We start from the raw sequence: 6,123 nt of genomic DNA on the forward strand, positions 1-6,123 counted from the left end.
ATGTAACAACCCTCCGAATGGTTTGTGTAAGTACACATGTGTAACAGGACATATATAACTACATTTTGTAACAGCAATATGTATAAGAGTAATTGGAACAATTTGGTCCAGGGGGTGGAGATGGGTAGGTTTAGGGATATGTAAAGTGGGAGGAGTTGGATCTCGAGTTGGAGTTGGTGCACCACTGTAATACCAGTGTACTTACATGGTAACTCCTCAGGAACTGTCCACTTAATATAAAGTGTAACATTCTGGACACCAACCACAATTTATATGTAAAGCCCAACTTACTGGCCGCTGCTGTATAACATCAGAGTAATTACATGATAAATCTAATATAAAGTGTTAACACTTTCTTTACCAAAAAGTGCTGTTAGTCCTGTTACACATTTATACTTTCATTACCAGAAAGTGTTGTTACCAATGTCCTGTTACACATTTGTACATACCATTCAGTGGGTTGTTACATATGTGTAGTTACACAAACATCAGAGCTGTAGCTACTATGTACCAATGTGTACTTACACTGTGGTTACATACTATGTACACATCTAGTAACATGCAAGTACACAGGTATTAGGGACACTTAATATAAAGTGGGACCGGTCAATTAACATTTTATTTGTCTTGTTTTATTTTGTGAAACTGCTACATATATGGAATAACCGTTTTATAAAAGCAATAAGCGGCTTATTACTTTAACCAACATGTATGCTAGATAGTATTTGCACTAATCTAATTGAAGGAAGTGATGCATATTATTTTAGAAACTCTTATCAATATTGTAAACTCTTTTTCTTTGTTTAGGACACCTCCCAAAAACGTTCATGCTCACAGTTATTAAACCCTTTATCAAAAACAAGCACAGTTTGGCCCAGGACAAATCTACCATTTGTCTAAAATATCAGAAAAAAGGGATCTAATTAACTATGTCCAGTTTTGCAGAGAAATTCACATTTAAGGATTTAAGCCCCATCATAATACATAAACTGTGCTTATTAAACTTACAAATTAACTACTTTTGACATCTGATTGTGGCTACATCTCTAGTGATGTTAGATCAGAGCATATGGCTGTTTGCATATAAAGACATAATAATCAATAATTGGTATATCGTTGGGATAACCACTTGTTTCTTGCTTCAGAACTGTATAATCTCTTGTGTTGGCTTCCCCTTTAACTGTATTCTTTGGAATAACTGAAAAAAAGTTTATGCTAATAATGCTTTCCGCATTGATCTCTGAAAAGTAGCTGAAGCATTATTCATCCTGAAAACCATAACCATATACTTTAGGAAGTTATCCGGTGTAACAAATGTGGCGAAGTCTGAGGCACACCAGTGGCACTGGTGACCCTTAAAAACAAGTCTACTTTCATTACACAGGAAAAGACAGCAACACGATCAATACTTCATCCTGGGTAACGGGAAAAAGTTTGGATTGATGACACTTTCCACCTTTCAGTAATCTGTACAGAACCTGTACCAAGGCTCGCAAAATCGCTAGCCCGACGTCCCGGGGCTATTGTGTTTTCCATTCGGGCTACCAAAATGTATCTTGAACAGTGATATAAAATTAATTCCTCAATTTGCGTTGTTCGCTAGCTTGTTGGGGTAAAACGGATCATAGTTAATCGTTTGCACGTGTTTCGAAGTCTTGCCGATTTAAACATTCAAGTGTTTTAAACCGTTCACACTCATTCAAAGTGCACACAGCGAGCCACGTTTCAGACAATGTGCGTACACAGAATTTATTCCTCTTTCGCATATCCTTGCAGCTGAATGAACACATACACACAAAATTATCTCAAAATAACTGTCTCGGCAAGTATTCTCGTAAACACAGTCGGTTATGTCTTAAGTGAACGTAAACAGTGGCTAAAGAAATCTCAAGTGCATCATTATATTGGATCCGTGCATTCGGTCTTAAAGGGGCAGCAGCCTATAAATACCTGCTGTTCCATAAGCGCCACCTGCTGTCGGAGAGTGACATTTGAGTCTCATTCACAAAGCTAAAATCAGACCATTGTTTTTGCTTCAGATTTCGAAATTATAAAATCTAATTGCAATCTAAATAACATGTATTTAGCATCTTTGTTTGGATCATGATTAAAATGCAGTGGTTGCCTCTGATTTTAAATGGAAAAAGCACAGCCAAAGCCTTTGTTTATATGAAGAGATTTATTTTATTTGTATTATTTAATTTGGGATTTGTTTAAAAATGTCAAGTTAGTTTTATTATTTGACATATTTCTGTTTAAAACAAAGACACAGCGGAGCCTTGAACGAACGGGCGTTTTTAAACGAATCTAGTGAGTCAGTGATTCATGATTACCCATTCATTACAAATTAATTTTGATTATACGGATTTCATTTGATTGCTAACTTATATTTCTTATTCTACTTAAGAAATATAAGAGCCCTGTATACGCAGAAACTGATTTTGGCGTGCATACGGTACGCACGTGTTTGACATGCATATAATACTCCGTTTTTGCGTGCATATGATACGCACTTTTTTTGGCGTGCATATGTTATATGCACCTACCCCACAACCCTAAACCTACCAATTGCATATCATATGCACGCCTGTCTTTTATCTAGAAAATTGTATTGTGAAATCAGTATTGTGAATCGCATCGCATTGCGTGAATCGTCACATCCCTATATGCTACTAGTTTTTGCTGTAGTATCAAAGATAAAATAATTCTGTTATTTAAATAAAGAACTGTGAGATGTGAGCTCGAGATGAACTAAGATGAGTGACAGCTTTTAATGATTTTTAAGGGAGTTTGTAAATGTGATACTGATTTAATACAATTACGCAGAAACTGATTTTGGCGTGCATACGGTACGCACGTGTTTGACATGCATATAATACTCCGTTTTTGCGTGCATATGATACGCACTTTTTTTGGCGTGCATATGTTATATGCACCTACCCCACAACCCTAAACCTACCAATTGCATATCATATGCACGCCAAAGTTTCTGCATATAAATAGTAAACGCTAAATGGAAACAAAAATTCTTGCCATCGAAACTCACAGTCATGAGATGGGGTTTGACAAGTAGCAGATTCATTGCAGTGACGCACTCCATTTCACGGAGACTGCACGAGACGGCAGAAAGCGCATCTTGTTTATTTTCTCTACTTTACAACAGCACAACCTTTTGGTGTTATTGGGAGTGTACATAAATAAAAGCACAAATTTTTCTGTTTTTTTTCTGCTATTTCTGCACAAATATAGCACATATTGATCTAAATTGACGCCAGAGTGCACCGCTGTATAGCAGCCCTACTCCTCTCCATATGTGAAAGATCATGTGAGACCAAGCGGCAACCTCCCGCTCTCTCTCGTGAAGCCAACAAGGAAGTGACTTAAACTGTAATTAATCGACTGGCCGCTAGAGGCTGGCTGCAAAAGGGAGTCAATCCCATAGACTCCCCATGTTAAAATGCCTAACTTTACAGCAGAAAAAAACATGTTTACAGCCTGGTTCAAAAACTGATTTTGGTCTATATAGCTAATTTTGCCCTTCATGACAACTGTGAGGGGGGTGAATTTTTTTTATAACTCATCCGTTTAAATTATATTAAGCCTTAAAGTTCTGCATAATTAAGGGCGTGGCCACTTGAGTGACAGGTGGATTGCCGCTGCTGCCACCACTGTCGAGCTAGGTGGGCGTGGTTTCAGCAACCTGCTCCCGCCTCTTTGCCCATTTTCGATTATCCGGGAGTGACGCGCGGTGACGCACTGCCAAGATGGCGACGGCCGCCTCCGCCCACTTTTGAGCTTCAAAACCGCTCTTCGGAAATCTACGGGTGACATCACGGACACTACGTACGTCCATGTTTTTATACAGTCTATGTGTGAGACACTTTGTTTCCTACATATCTGAGAAGCAGCTGTGGCAATGCCCAAAACAGCAGTGTGGCATATTTGGCCATCAACACACAGAGAGCGAAGTAAATATATCCCCAGTGCTTTTTGATGTCATATTGCCTTTGACTCACATGCCGAAATGCTTGTTCAGTGGATTCTAGGCGGACTAAAAAAATCTTTGGCAACTGACTGATCTAGGCTACTTGATTCATTTCATAAAACGAAAAATTTTAATTAATGTGTGATGAGTTAAATAATCGTAATAAAATGTTACAAAATCGAGTGGGTGATTTATTTTATTCATAATAATAATAATCTGTTTTGGTCATATTTACTATTAATTGCCCAGCTCCCCGTCAATGATCTAGCACAAAATTCTCTGGCGCTGCCCCTGATTTTAAACTTTATGGTCGTATTCAATTTGTGTGGTTTTTGAAGTGTTCTCATGCACTTGCATTAAGTCTTTATATGTGTTCATCTGAAGATGAGCAAATTTCATTTTTGGGTGGACTATCCCGTTAATGAGCCAGATGTGATGCAGAAGCCAGAAACATGCAGAAAGAATACAAGAATGTGTTTTGAAATAATAATAAGTGACAGAATTAAAAGTTTTTGAAAAGGCCAAGTTTTGTGTTGTGTATTCAATGCCCACGTCTGAAATAATAATTAACTTAAATATTTTAGTTATTTTCTTCACAATTATTACTCGATATGTCATTATAATACCACTTATCCACTCCCCTCTAAGAACATCATTAAACATGATTTACAATTAATTTAACGTACAGTGTTCATTTAAACAATTTTTGAAGAATTGTAACATTTAATTTAAAGAATGAAAGAAAGAAAGAAAAAAGAAAAAGCACTGCAACCAAAATAATAATTTAATGTGAATTCACTGGGCCTTTTTTTTGCCATTCAATCTTGTGCATTTAATACTACATAGACAGCTAATGGTTATATAAAACGGTCAAAAGTAAAAAAAAATTTTTTTAAAGCGACTTTGCTACTTTTTTTTTTGCTACTTCAATATGCTTCCTTCGATTCCTGAACACAATCATCATTGGTTCTCGCACGTCAAGCACACGTTTGAGCTTCTGTTGACCATATTTAACATGTTTAAGATGGTAGAAAATAAAAAGCAAGTTAAAATTTAATTGTAAGGAGTAAAAAGTTTTTTTTTTCTTCAGAAATGTAATCAAACAAGAAGTCTACATTTAAACTGTACTTCAGTAAAATACAAAACCCCCAAAAGTAATTAAGTAAAATTTCTCAAGCATTTTACACCCTTGAATATGCTTAAAATATAAATGCACTTTTCTGTAAAGCTTGGCATTTTAATAAGCATCGAATGAGAATGAAAACCAACCTGTTTGTTCCTCAGTATCTTCATGTTTGACTCTGAAAGTGTCTTCAATCTTCACGTCTTCACTCTCCTCTTTAATAAACGCCATCTTTATAATAGTGTGTCCAACCACACAGAAAAACTCCTGCTGAGATCCACACGCTGTCATGTTTAAAATGAGAATATTTAAAGATAGATCAATACAAACTAAATCCCTGGGTGTGTCTCAATCAGCTCTAGTTCAGTAGTTAGCACACTGGTGAGGGAGTCAGTCAGAGTGATAGTTAATGGCTTCGGCTACCTCTGGTTTCACAGGCAAGGCTGAAGACTAGTCTCAGACTAAAATGTAAGTCTGAGCTGTTTCAAATGAAAGAAACTTGCACTGACTGATCTTAAAATATGTCCCTGCAATGGTTTTAAGAAGCTCACCACCAATAATGTTTTTTTGTTCTAAGGCACGTTTATAAAAACTACTTAAATAATTGAACTATGGCCTAATCCTGACTTAACCTAAGCCCTGTCTGTGACACCAGGCCATAATTAGACAAAACACTATAAACAGGCACAAGAAAATCATAAAAGTTTCATTCATAATCGCGTTTGTTTGTTGATCTCGTTGTATTTACACGGTTTTGTCAGCGCGCGCTGACAATTAATTAAATTTACATCGCTTGCAAAAACTATTAAACAGACTCGACGGTTTGCAGTGATTTAAACGCAGTAAAAAAACAAACCTTTCTTCAGCCGGATCACAACAGATGCAGGAGCGCGACGCTGCCTTATGACGTCACAGCGCCGTACCAAAATAAAAGTCCTGTTCACACGCCAACATTTCAAAAGTACATGAAACACACACTCACACACACACACACACACACACACACACACACACA

General features: G+C 36.9%; 1 protein-coding gene across 1 annotated transcript in view; it reads right to left on the reverse strand.

Moving 5' to 3' along the window:
* LOC107749332 (gastrula zinc finger protein XlCGF8.2DB-like) overlaps positions 1–6,002 on the reverse strand; it is an 8,981-nt gene extending 2,979 nt beyond the window's left edge. The window contains exon 1 of the mRNA XM_016564444.1: positions 5,965–6,002. The gene's annotated coding sequence lies outside the window, so the exon portion shown is untranslated. The remainder of the gene's footprint in view (positions 1–5,964) is intronic.
* Between the last annotated feature and the right edge of the window lie 121 nt (positions 6,003–6,123).

The sequence above is a fragment of the Sinocyclocheilus rhinocerous genome, unplaced genomic scaffold, assembly GCF_001515625.1.
Source record: "Sinocyclocheilus rhinocerous isolate Xijiao unplaced genomic scaffold, SAMN03320098_v1.1 scaffold1672, whole genome shotgun sequence".
Taxonomy (NCBI): Eukaryota; Metazoa; Chordata; class Actinopteri; order Cypriniformes; family Cyprinidae; genus Sinocyclocheilus; species Sinocyclocheilus rhinocerous.